General features: G+C 43.0%; 1 long non-coding RNA gene across 1 annotated transcript; it reads right to left on the bottom strand.

Moving 5' to 3' along the window:
• Positions 1-2,325: 2,325 nt before the first annotated feature.
• On the bottom strand, positions 2,326-11,054 carry LOC116573658. Its single transcript, XR_004278915.1, has 3 exons — positions 10,199-11,054; positions 9,169-9,236; positions 2,326-3,450 (listed from the first exon to the last, which is right to left on the bottom strand). It is a non-coding gene; the product is annotated as an uncharacterized LOC116573658 (long non-coding RNA).
• Between the last annotated feature and the right edge of the window lie 2,285 nt (positions 11,055-13,339).

Raw genomic sequence — 13,339 nt, 5'->3', positions numbered from 1 at the left:
TGTTAGACTTTTCATGGGCACACAGGGCTGATGTCTTGAGATCCTGCATCTTTCAATACCTTTGTTGGCTTGACATCCTTCATCAAGCCTGTGCTTTCTTTTTCCTTTCTTTAAAGTCTCTCTGTCTCTTTTCTTAACATAGCATGGGAAGGAACTGGAAGCCTGGTTGTTGGTCTTTTGTACACTTGTTCCACTGTCACCTTCAAGTGGCTCTTCCTGATTGAGAAAATGTTCTTGGACTTAATGATGTAATCATGTAAAATGTCGACACCTATTACACATTCAGCAGGGGGCGCAACGGCATTGGTAGACAGCAGTCATCTGAGCAGCCTCACCTGGATGGTCATTTCCCCGCCAACTTACTGCTTTCGTATCTGGCCACAGGAATGCATGAAACTCACTCTTCAAGAGAGACAGGTAATAACACAAACTCTATAGTCTCTCCCCCCATCCCATTGTTCTTGTCAGTGGAGTCTAAGGCTTTCATTTCCCCCTGGGGTGGAAAGATCTTGGCCTCACCCAGAGTCTCCCCTGATCGTTAGAAGCTATTAAATCAGGCCATAGGGACGCAAGGTCCATTCAGGACCCATGGAAGACTGCTTCTCCCAAGACTTCATCTGAATATATCTGTATTTTAACTTTGGTTTTGAGGACTATTTTTACTGGGTATAGAATTCTAGGATGGCACTTACTTTCTTTCAGCACTTCAAAAGCGTTATTCCATAGTCTTCTGGCTTCCATTGTTTTGGTGGGGAATCTGAGTCCTTCAGCAATTACTCTCTGCCCAGGCAAAGCCTCCTGCTCTGTGGATTCACAGCTTCTTTCCATTTCCCCCAATATAGCAACTACCTCATGGGGGAAAACTCTGCTGAACATCAGTTGTCTTCTCCACCATTCTGTCTTCTCTGGAATCTCAGTCTCTTGGTCCTTGTCTCTAATGCTTGCCCTTTCAGACCCACAGGTTGTAATGGTGTCCCACTGTTGCAAGTCCTAGGATGATTCCTTGTCCCATATTGGTTTCCTAAACTCTGCCTAAACTTTGTAAGCAGGCTTTCATTAAACTTCAATTAGTTACTCTTTTTAGGTGTGACATCTATTTCCTGCTGGGACACATTTACAACAGGTTTCCTTTATGTGGAATTTCTGGTGTTTTTTAATATACTGATGTGTTCTGTGAGTTTTCCAGAAGGGTCTTAGAATATGTATCGCTTGAAGCATTTCAGAACTGTGTTTCCCAGAGCCTTATCTTTAGAAATAGTGTTACTTGAATGTGGACCTGATACTAAAGGGCTGGGAGACTTCTTAGAGTCTAAACAAAGGTCAGCAGAAGGCTCCCAACCTGGTTAACGAGGGACCTGATGCCTGTCCTTTTGTCTCACTCGTCCATTTTCCGTAGAGACGTGCTGCTTTAGTTAAGATGTCAAACTATAGACTAGTGGTTAAATACACAGACTTTGGAGGAGGACTGAACTAAGTTCAAGTCTTTGCTCTGCCAGTTATTAGCTATATCACTTTGGTAAATTACATTGTCTTTGGAGCTTGTTTCCTCATCTGTAAAATGGGTATATACTTGCCTGTCACATAGGTCTTTCTCAGAGTTTAAAGGAAATAATGCTAAGTCTAAAAGAAAAATAAAACTGCTGACTGAGATCTTTTTTTTTTTTTTCTTTAGATGGAGGGCAGAGGAGCAGAGGGAGAGGGAGAAAGACATCATTTTTTTTTTTAAAGATTTTATTTATTTATTTGACAGAGAGAGCTCACAAGTAGACAGAGAAGCAGGCAGAGAGAGAGTTGGGGGGAGCAGACTCCCCGCTGAGCAGAGAGCCAGAGGGCTCCATCCAAGACCCTGGGATCATGACCCGAGCCGAAAGTAGAGGCTTCAACCCACTGAGCCACCCAGGTGCCCCGAGGGAGAGAGACATCTTAAGCAGACTCTATGCTCAGTGCTGAGTCTGACTTGGGGCTCCATCTTACAACCCTGAGATCAGGACCTGAAGCCAAAATCAAGAGTTGGGGGCTCAACCAACTGAACCACCTAGGGGCCCCTGCTGACCCATATCTTTTAAAGCTACATTTTATTTATTTATTAAATTTACTCTTAAATTTTGGCTTTTAGTTTATATTATAAACTGTACTTCTTCCATACACAACTTCTGTACAACACTAAGTTTTATTTAGTTAAAAGTAAATTCCTATAATATTACTATTATTTTAGCAGTTTTTTTTGTTTGTTTTTGGTTTTTTTTTTTTAAGTATTTTAAGTTTAGAGAAAAAGGATTTGGACCTTAATTCTTTTGTAATTTGTTCTTTTCTCCTTTGGGGCATGTGAAGATAGTGATCAAAATGGATATACCTGATAATTTCCAAAGTGGAGTTTTGTCTACCTAGATCATAATTTTGAAGATCTCCATGATTGCTCCATAGTACCTGATTGCTCCAAATATCTAGTTATTCTTTTTCCCAAAGGCAAACTTGCCAGTGAAAAGCCCATTTTCCTTAAGTACCCAGATAGACTTGTTTTCTGCACACATACCACTGACAAAGTCAGAGATTACACGTCATTCTGAGTCTTTCCATCTAAGCCCCTTTGTCTTTGGTCATAACACAAACTCTTTAGAATCTAAATTCCTTCAACATCTCTTTCTGATCAGTCATTGGGAATAGCTGACATATCACCATACTTTCTGCTCGGGGAAATTTTTATGAAACTCATGACTTACTTTACCCATTAAGGGAAGCTACTTCTAGAGGTGAGGCATTTTTATCTTTGTAACTGTACATTCCTTCTTCAGTCATGAGGGCTTTTGTGCTGCAGGAGCTTAAAATCTAATATGAAAATTAGAGAGGTACTGAGGTATGGATATACCAATGAAAGCACTTAGAACTTTCTTCCACTAAAATACACACACTTTAGTCAACACATTAAACACAACACCAATGAAATTTTATACATCTTAAGTGAATAATAATGAATACATAATGGATACTGTGCAGTTACTTTCCATTTGTCAGTTTTTCCAGAAACTGGTAAGTCAGTTTCACTTTAAAGCAGATAACATGCAGACTGAGGCCTCCATATGACCTTGGACAAGTTAGCAGGAGGCACTTGTTTCCCCCACTCTCAAAGTGAAGTGTTCTTCAGATCTTATGAATTGTAATTAATGCTGACTTTCTTGTAAGAACCCCAGCTTTGAGTCAGAGATTCCAAATTATTCTGGAAGCCTGACAGGATGAAAGCTCTTGGTGACTCTCCTTTATCCTTAGTAATTTTCACCTTATATGAAATATGATACATATATTTATTTCTGCACATTATTTTTTGGACAAGCGTGAGGATTTCTGTCCCAGTCTCTTGTAACTTGTGTTGGTATTCTCAGACGGTGGGTTTGGGAATGGAACAGACAGAGAAGCATATGAGGGCGGGGGCGTGGAGGTCTTTCCAGGGAACTCCTGTGACAACAGAGAAAAGTTGAAGCAAAGAAAAGCCTAGGCCTTAGACCAGCCCTCTAGCAGAAAACTCTCAGGGCATAACTATATTGCAAATCATTTCCCTTCTTTCTCCCCCCGCTGTCCCTTTGCTAAATTAGACAGCCATCATCACCCCTTGGCGCTCTTCCTTCATCTCGGCCCATTCAATTTGTTTTGATATAACACCCAAGGTTATCTTTCTAAAATACAAATCATCCAGTCGGTCTCTTGATTAAAATCCTCCAATTCTTGAAAGTCTCTCCATTGCTCTCAGGGATAAGTCTTTTTAACATGGCCCGCAGAGGTGTGATGGTCTGGCCACCCCCCTTCCCCCCGCCCCGTCTACCTTATCTCCAGCTACTCGATTATTCCGGGTCTGCTACACTTATTATTATTATTATTATTATTTAAAGATTTTATTTATTTATTTGACAGACAGAGATCACAAGTAGGCAGAGATGCGGGCAGAGAGAGAGAGGGAAGCAGGCTTCCCGCTGAGCAGAGAGCCCAATGCGGGGCTCGATCCCAGGACCCTGGGATCATGACCTGAGCCTAAGGCAGAGGCTTTAAGCCACTGAGCCACCAGGTGCCCCTGCTACACTTATTATTATTATTGTTTTGTCATATGTGGTTTCCATTCTTCCTTTGACCCATTCTTTCCTTTTCTAATTAATTTTCACTCTTCCTTCAGGTCCCAGTTGAGCCATTACTTCCTTCTGTCTTCCCTGACCATCCCCCACCGGGTCCAGTTTAGGTCCCCCTTTAATGCGACTCCTGTCACAATGGATGTCACTGTGTGTAGTAATTGCCTCTAATTATTAGTTTGTGTCCCCCACTAGATTGGAAATTCCATGAGGCCCCAGGCCGTGCTTGTTGCAGTCACGGCCACCTCTTCAATACCAAGCAGAATGCCTGGCGTGAAGAAGAGGCCCAGAATCTATTTGTTGAATAACTGAACAAATCAAGGACCTGTGATTTATGTGATCAGCTCAAATGGACAAGTTATTCCATGGTTTATACTGGGATCACTCAGGACCCAGGAAATGGAACTCTGGGCGGGAACGGACAGCTCTGGTTCAATGAATCTGAAACCCAGGAAGCCTTCACCTGACTCAGGATACAGAGTATCTACAGGGAAGCAAAGCAGATTTCGAAATATTGTGTCCAGTGTCTGAGGAAAGGAGATTCTAGAACATTTCTACCAATCAGGGAAAAGGTAAGTGGAAAATTGCAGAACATTTCCCATGTCTACTAATTTAAGCTGTATACAGTTCAGTTAATTGTGTCTACATCGTTGTGTTCCAGAAACTACAAATGGGTCTTTTTTTTTTTTTCATAAGATGTTAATTTTTTTCAACCCCAAACTCCCTGGAGGGCTTGAAGAGCTGAACCCACAAAGGACTTCTGTATTTCTTAATTCCTCCCTTTGAGGAATTTTGCTTTGGTCAGGATGGCTCCAAAGTGCAGCTGTGTGTCTGCCCATGCTTCCTGCGGACACGGGAGGGCACTGCAAAAGCAGGTTTATTTTCCCTGCCCTTCTTTCTGTCTCCCACCAGGTCACAAATACTCCCAGCCCCGCCCTGCCCATTGTAGCTCTTCCTGCTCCCGGTGTCAGTTCCCTATTCTTTGAATTTTCTCCAGGAGAAATGGCCCAAGTTACTAAAACTGAGATCCTTATAGTTCCCCTAGAACAATACAGAAATAAATGTACACACTTCCAAGTCGTGCAAGAGAGGAACTAAGATTTGTGGTGCTCACTGAAATGCACTAATGCTCAGCCTTTGGGGGGTTGTAGGTTCTTTGAGAATCTGACAAAAGTTACAGATCCTTCCCCCAGAGTGATGTACATACACCCTCACCATTTTGCAGACAGTATCAGAGCATTCATGAACTACAAGCTAAGGACCTCTGCTGGAAGGTGTTTATTGAAGAACTGTCCCAAGGTTTGTGGGGTGGGGTGGGGGGCTGGATGAGAAGTACTAGAGAAGTACTAGAGTACTAGTACTCCCGCCTATGAATTTGTTATTAAAAATGAAACAAACTTCCACGACGCAATCACAGAGTTTGATTATAAGCTCTGACATGTCCTTTATTAATTTCAGACACTGTGTCAGCACATAGGCTATTAGGAATTGCATAATAGGATCCTTTGGTATTTGCTGAGAGTGGTTTGAGGTCATTAGCTTTCTAATGAAAATAGGTAGATGTACACTTAGAAAAATGAGAATTAGCTGAAGTTAGCTAAAAGGGGGGAAACCATGTGCTTTAAACTGATCTCTCCAAAGCACCGTGACTATCTTTTTAAAATACACCACTACCCCTCCCCCACCGTGTGCTGCCTTCACCCCTGACCCTCCAAAAATCCGATATAGTCTGCAGTGACTGGAGAGATGTGGGGCTGTGGGCAGCTGGAGTTCTCTTTGTAGGAAGCTCCGGAGAGGGGACAGTGCCTGCGGGGTACTAGCGCTGATGACTGTCCCAAGGGTCATGACGAAGTACAGAAGTCACACTTTAACCTGTGTGGGGCAGAGTGGGTCTCTCGGCGCTTACCTGCCAGAGACAGGATTAGGAGATGGCCACTGGGGGCTTGAGAGGATTTTTTTCAGTTTTCTTCCAAAGGCCACGTCAGGCTCGGAGGAAGAGAGCTAGCATTTAAAGCAAGCCCCGTGGAGCGGCAGGACCACGGAGACCTCAGACTCGCCCGTCTCTTGATGTTAGCAGTTCCGGAGGTAGGGGTGATTGATGAAAAGCACAAGCGAGTGGCTTTTCTTCTCCTTACCTGCAAATTCTCTTTTCCCCTCTAAGTTGTGTGGCTATTAGAAATATACTTTAATGTGGTCGCTAAATGGCTCAGCCGCTTCCCTGTGCCACGACCATGGCAAGTTAATCTTGCTGCTCTGCTGCTCATCTCGATAATGGACGCAAGAGTAGCACGTATTTGGTAGGCTTGTTGTGAAAATTAATTGGAATAATACATGTAAGTAAGGGAGTTAGTACAGTGCTTACTGTCTAGTAAATAGTAAGCGGTGACCATTTTTTAAAAAAGATTTTACTGGGGATGTCTGGGTGCGTCAGTCCCTTAAGCATCCGCCATCAGCTCAGGTCATGATCTCAGGGTCCTGGAATCAAGCCCAGCATCAGGCTTCCTGCTCAGCAGAGAGCCTGCTTCTACTATTCCTCTGCCTGCTGCTTCCCCTGCTTGTGCTTTCTCTCTCCATCAAATAAAATAAATAATAAAAAAAAGATTTTATTTATTTATGAGAGAGAGGGCATGCAAGCAGGTGGAGGGGCAGAGAGAGAAGAGGGGGGAGAAAGAATCATCGATCAGATTCTCTGCTCAGCGTGGATGCTGACGCGGGATTCCATCTCATGACGCAGAGATTATGACGTGAGATGAAACCAAGAGTCAGACGCTAAACTGACCAAGCCACCCAGGTGGCATTGACCATTTTTGTAGTTATTTGGGCATCCATCTTCCCCATGAGGCTGATTATAAACTTCCAAATGTCAGGATTTGTCCTGATGCCTCCTGTTTTTATTGCAGAACTTAAAATAGGCTTTTAAAAATATTTTGAATGAATAAATGAATGAATGCATTAGTGAATAAGGACATGAGTGAATATGGGTTGGAAAAACAGAAGTTCTGAATAAAGAGTCAGACAGGTGTCCCACACTGGCAGGGGCAGAGGGAAGATATTATATGCTAGACCCTCTAACTGTGTTGTCCTTCCCTTTGACTTTGGCCACGGTCTCTTCCTTACCTTGTAGCTACTGCCTTAGAGCAAGTGCTTTAGAAAGACTTTCCGTAAGGACCCCTATCCACATGACCTTCCTCGCCCCTGGCCCCACTGGTTACATTTTCTGTCATTGCCCTTTGTTTATAGCACTTAAAATTTGTATGATTTGTATATTATAAAGCATGTAGTTATATAGTTATTTGTTTTTTTAGCCTTGTTTATTGTCTGCCTTTCCCACTATACAATAAGCTCTACCACAACAGAGAACTGTTTTCTTCATGAACCCAGGGAGAGGCAACACAGTCTAATGGTTAGAGCTGGGGATTTGAACCCATGCAGTCTGATCCGAGGACTGCCTCCATGCCAGCGCTGGCTCTGCCAGTATTGCTGTGTGACCAGGTTATTTACCTTCTCATCTTAGGTTTTCATCTCCTAACTGGGGATAGCGACAGTACCTTCCTCCCTGATCCTGTCTTTCTATCCCAGGCAGCTAGGGCCCCTGCCTGGGCCTGGCGCTTCAGAAGGCACTGCTCTAAACCGCTCTAGCTATATCCCACCTGCAGGCAAGCAGTCCCTAGGGCCAAAGGAATGTGCCTCTACCTGCTTCTTCTAGATCATACTTGTGCTGCCTGAGATCCCAAGACTCCCTCCCCAAATAGCTCTAAGCGTGCTTCCAGAGCCCGCTGGGGTTGGCCCTAGGTCCATCCTTTCAAAGATAGACAGTGTCCCCAGTGTGTGCACCCAGAAACCTCACAGTAACTGGAAATCTGCTCTTTGCAGCGTGAGAAGGAGGACACTGTTTGGGATGTTTGTCTGAGATGTTCACACCCATTGACCCAAGGCTCCTTCTGTGGTGCAAGTTATATGACGGGGCAGGGGGGGATAGGGAGGTAGGCCAGCGTCCTCTATTTTATTCTTGCTTCTAACCTGGCAAATGCTAGAGATAGGCCAGTACCATGTAGGTTGTTAGGAGGATTACATGAGATACTACATGTAAGGCCTTTATTATTTTATTCTCTCTGCCTCAAGGAATTTCATTCTTTTTTTTTTAAATAAAGATTTAATTAATTTATTTATTTACTGAGAGTGTGAGCATGGGGAGGGATCGAGGGAGAGGGAAAGGGACAAGTCAAGCAGACTCGGTGGTGAGTGTGCAACCCGACGTAGGACTCAGTCTCGCAACCCCCAGATCATGACCTGAGCCAAAATCAAGTCAGATACTTAACCAACTGAACCACACAGGCATCCCTACATAAAGCCTTTGAAGCTCGATATACTGAAAGAGCTCAATAAATATTGGCTATCATTATTACACCTTAGCTGACTTAGCACAGACTCTGGTGCATTATAGGTGTTTGATTACTTTTGGGTGAATGAATAGATGAGTGGTGGCTTGAACTATTAGCTCATTAACTGGGGTCTTGGTTCTGTTGCTAGGTGAAATCATTTATATACTTGAACAAAAGCTTCATTTGCTGTAGTCAGTGTGGGCCGAAAGTAAGAAATACTGCTTGATATTCACAGTTAACTATGATTAACAAACTTCCTATATGGAAAAAAGTCTTAGATGTTGATTTCACAGAATGATGGTTTCAGAAAGGGGCTGCATCTTATTTAAGCTAATAAATTATTTTACAAGAAATACCATAGAGAATTTGAATTTATGTGCAATCAGATGCTCCCTGTTAGCTCAAATGCATTTGCAGTGACGTATATAATGTGGGATTGAAAACAGGATTCTAGGTTTCAAGACAACTCCAAGGGTTTTCTCGCAATGCAGAGGGCCTTCACCACAAGCAGAGTGAGTGGGCTGCCTGTTAATATTATATGAGGCCCTGGAAACCCCGCTCTGATGGCTGATCAGTGGGCAGCAAACTCATGACTTAAATTACTTCTTTGGTTCATCAACAAATGGGAAAGGATCATGGACGTTGGTGACAGACAGAGCCGGGGTCATTCCTACCTCTGTCACTTATCAGCTGTGTGATCTTAGGCCAATTTCTTAATATCACTTTTCTCCAGTTTCCTCATCTGGATAAAGAGAATAATAGTAACCACTGAGGTGGGTTATTGAGTAACGCTGTCAGAGAACCTAACCTGTTTCCTGGTAGGCAGTAGATTTCATTCCCTTCACCACCTAATTGCCATTTATAGGCCCAGGAAACAGAGAGTATCTCTGGCACTAAGCTTGCTCTGACAATATAGTTATATAAGAGGCACTGAGCATACACTTACAGATGCGATTAATAAAGTACTTTACCCATGCAAAGTGTCAAGTTTGAACAAACTTCATGATAATTGACAGCGGGAGAACACAGCAAATTACTTTTAAAAGATAATTCAAACATTCATTTTGCTTAAGGCTTGTAAAATGCCATTTTATGAAATCTTATTTGTATTCCTGGTAAGATGATTGCTGTTTTATTTGTTCAAGAAGGTAGAAAAGTGTAAATAAAATGTTTTAAAAAAATAAAGCAAAATTATATTTCAGTTCTGATTTCTCCAAACTTATTATTTTTTTTTTGAGATTAAAAAAACCCTGAGTCTATTTTGTATCTTATTAAGCCCACAACTGGAGAGTTGCTTTGAGGCCCTTTGCCCACGGGCTGATGAAGATGACACTTTTTCTCCTGGGCTTCCTGCTCCCCGAATGGCACTCTCTCTCACTCTACTCCACGCAGGTCTGCTCTTAGGAAAAGGAAAAAAAAAATCTGATACTCAATTTCAGTAAATCTGGAATAGTGAGCTGAGAGCCCAGAGGGGAAGTTTTACCTCCGGACTGATCTCTTACATCCATGCAGGGGTTCTGTAGCCACTGGGATGTGATTTCAAGGATGTGAGTCTTGGGTTCCTTCCCCAAAAGAGAACTGGCGTCTCATTTGCTTACCAGAACATGGGGACTTCCCTTTTACCATGATGCAGCTTTGAAAATACAAATGTCTTTCAAGGAACTAAAACTGGTGGTAAAAAAAAAAGTAAATAACTGAACTTACTTGCATTCTTGGCAGTCACGGTGCTGGGGGTCCAGGAGGAGATGGGGAGAAGAGACAGGAGAGCAGGAGGAGAAAGGCACACAGGGACGAGAAAAGTCCGGGGCAGGAGAGATTGGGCGCTCCATGGGAATTCTCCACTGGCTGTAGTTTTAAGCCAGAATCTAACATTTTGAAATTCTTTAGTGCTGGCAATAGGCTTTTCATTTAAACAAGAAAAAAAAAAAAAAAACCCTGTACACCAGAATAAACACACAAAATGGACTGTATATATCCACTTAGTGATGGTTCGCAACCATTTAATGAACACATGTGGTGTTGACCTCAGGGTCCATTATGAACATTGACGCAGCCTGGATTTGTGGGGTTTTTTGTGGCTTGTTTTATTTTTTTGACAGTTTGATTTTCAAGACTTTCCCATAGCTTTTAGTACTGTTTTTTGGACTTATCTTCATTAAGGATTTTAAAAGCAAAGGTCTTTGCTTACATTGAAAGTGCTACTGTTCCTAGCATCATAGTTCCTCGCTAATGGCTTTCTGGAATACCATTTTCATTATTTAATTTTTATAGAATTCTACTTCCTTTATTATTACATTTGCCTTTGCAATATGTATGATCTGTTGGCCACACATTGCTAGGCTTTATTTATTTATTTTTTCACATTGCTAGGCTTTAACTATTTTTCATGTTTACCATGAATAAAAAAAAAAATGGTTGTGGATTCATTTCTTTGCAGAATAAACCACTACCCTCTCCTGTGCCCAAAAGAAAAATGGCAGGTATATCTTCTGATTATCTTCACTAGCTGTTTTGCTCTGATCTCTCTCTTTTCCTCACCGCCAGTGAAAATATCATGTTCTCTGGTTATGGAGAAGAAACAAGCACAAGGGTAAGGCTGCTTGGATTTTATAAATGTCAGAGTAATCATTTACCTAGTTAATAATAGTAATGTACATAACTCTTGACACTTTACCAAAGACCTCCACGTAGGTTCTTTTGTTTGAATTCTGAAGGCTTGTCCTAATCCTTATCCCATTTTATAAATGTGCCCTGCCCAAGTTCAGAACTAGTGAGTGACTGAGGCCATGCCTTCCTTCCTTGGACCAGGCTCCAGTCTTTCCCGTCCTAACCAAAAGCCCTCTGTCAGTCCCAGAGGTTTTTTTGTTTGTTTGTTTCTGCTTTAAAGATTTTTTTATTTATTTGAGAAAGAGAGAGAGAGAGAGAACGAGCAGGGAGGTGGGGCAGAGAGAGAGGGAGAAGCAGACTCCCTACTGAGCAGGGAGCCCAAGGCAGGACTCAATCCCAGGACCCTGGGATCATGATCTGAGCCCAAGGCAGACACTTAACCTGCTGAGCCACCCAGGCACCCCAGTCCCAGAGGGTTTTAGCTATGACGTTTTTCTCTTGCCCTTCAGGGCTCAGCTGCTTAAGAGTGGGCTGTACCCTGTTTCCTAAGACCTCACATTGTGTTCATTCTTTAGCCCCCCAAAATCCAGGGTTGGGTCACCACTGTGCCGGGCTGACTGAGAAGTGTCGCAGCACCTTCTGGATCCTGCACGCCAGGAGTCCCATTCAGACTTTCCTACTTCAGGTCTCTGTACTATGGACACAGCTGGCAACCCCTGCCTTCCTGCGGCGCCCCCTGCAGCTTCTGCACATGCCCTCATTGGTTTTCTCCTCCTCTCCAGAAGCATCTTCACGTTTCTGCAGCAACTTCTCTTCCTGCGTTTTTCGTTCAATAAGGAGATTCCTCAGGACGCTGACCTCCCCTGACCTCACTTACCTCTTTCTTCCCATTTCTTCTCATCCCAGAGCAATTCTGTCCATTTCTCACTGGTGCCTCTATAGGTAGGTGACTTCACAGAAAAGATATTACAGGTGTTTTCAAATACAAACAAAAGTAGAGATCATAGTTTAATGCCCCTGGACCCCATCACTCAGCTGTGACAGCCCCCGACATTTGGCGCATCTTACCATTTTGCTTGTACATCCGCAAAATACACCTTGTAAGGGTGTATATTTTGAAAATTAGAGCCACCATGCCATTTTTATACCTAAGCAGAATTAATAGTGTAATTACATAATGTCATCTAACTCTTCCTAAATCTCTATGATTGTCTCAAAGATATCTTCTTACAGTTGCTTTGAGTCCACATTTAATGACCTGATGTCTCTTTAATGAACTTCCCTTTCTAGTTCTGCTGGGCCAGGCCTTTCTCTTGGGCTCCAAACCCAGGAGTCCAGCCAACCTCTGGTAGCTTCATTCGGAGGCCTCAGAGGTACTTCACTCTCTCTCCCTCTCTCTCTTTTTTAAAGTAGGCTCCATGTGTGGAGCCCAACTCGTGTCTTAAACTCATAACCCTGCGATGGAGACCTCAGACTTTCAACCTACCTAGCCAACGAGGTGCCCCGGTACTTTGAACTCTTCATGTTTCTAACTTAACTTCCTTTGTCCCTACAAGTTTATTTTCATTTTGTACATCTTCTCTTAGGTAGGAAAGGGTGCTACTGGTTCCCCCGGGATGTTTATACCGGAAACCTGAGGTTCTTCTCATATCTCCCCATCTCCACTCGCTTCTCATATGTACTGTGTTACCAAATACTATTAATTATATCTCCTATACATCTTTTCAGCCCATTTTTCCATCCTCCCTGCCATTATCTTAGTTCATGTCATCATTTTCCCCCTGGATTGCTACAGATCCAAAATGGTCCCTTATTTCTTGTCCTGGAGGATATCTTCCAGATAGCCATTTCAAAAGCCAGAGATGTTTCTAAAGTGTCAATCTTGTCATATCACTCTCCTCCTTAAAGCTCTTCCCCATTGCTCCCCATTGTTTTGGGGCTAGATTTTTTAAAAAACTTTTTTATTTAACAGAGATCACAAGGAGGCAGGAGGGGGGGAGAGAGAGAGAGAGGAAGGGAAGCAGGTTTCCCACTTAGCCAAGAGCCCGATGTGGGGCTCGATCCCAGGACCCTGGGATCATGACCTGAGCCAAAGGCAGAGGCTTTAACCCACTGAGCCACCCAGGCGACCCTGTTTTGGGGATAAATTTTAACATCTAATAAGACCTTCAAAGCCCAGTGCTTGCTCCCCTCCCCATCCCCATTCTGCTCTTTCTCCCCTGCTGCTGCTTACTCTAC

Source organism: Mustela erminea, chromosome 14 (genome assembly GCF_009829155.1).
Source record: "Mustela erminea isolate mMusErm1 chromosome 14, mMusErm1.Pri, whole genome shotgun sequence".
Lineage (NCBI taxonomy): Eukaryota > Metazoa > Chordata > Mammalia > Carnivora > Mustelidae > Mustela > Mustela erminea.
The sequence above is the reverse complement of the archived record's forward strand: the minus strand, read 5'-3'. Positions and strand labels throughout refer to the sequence as shown.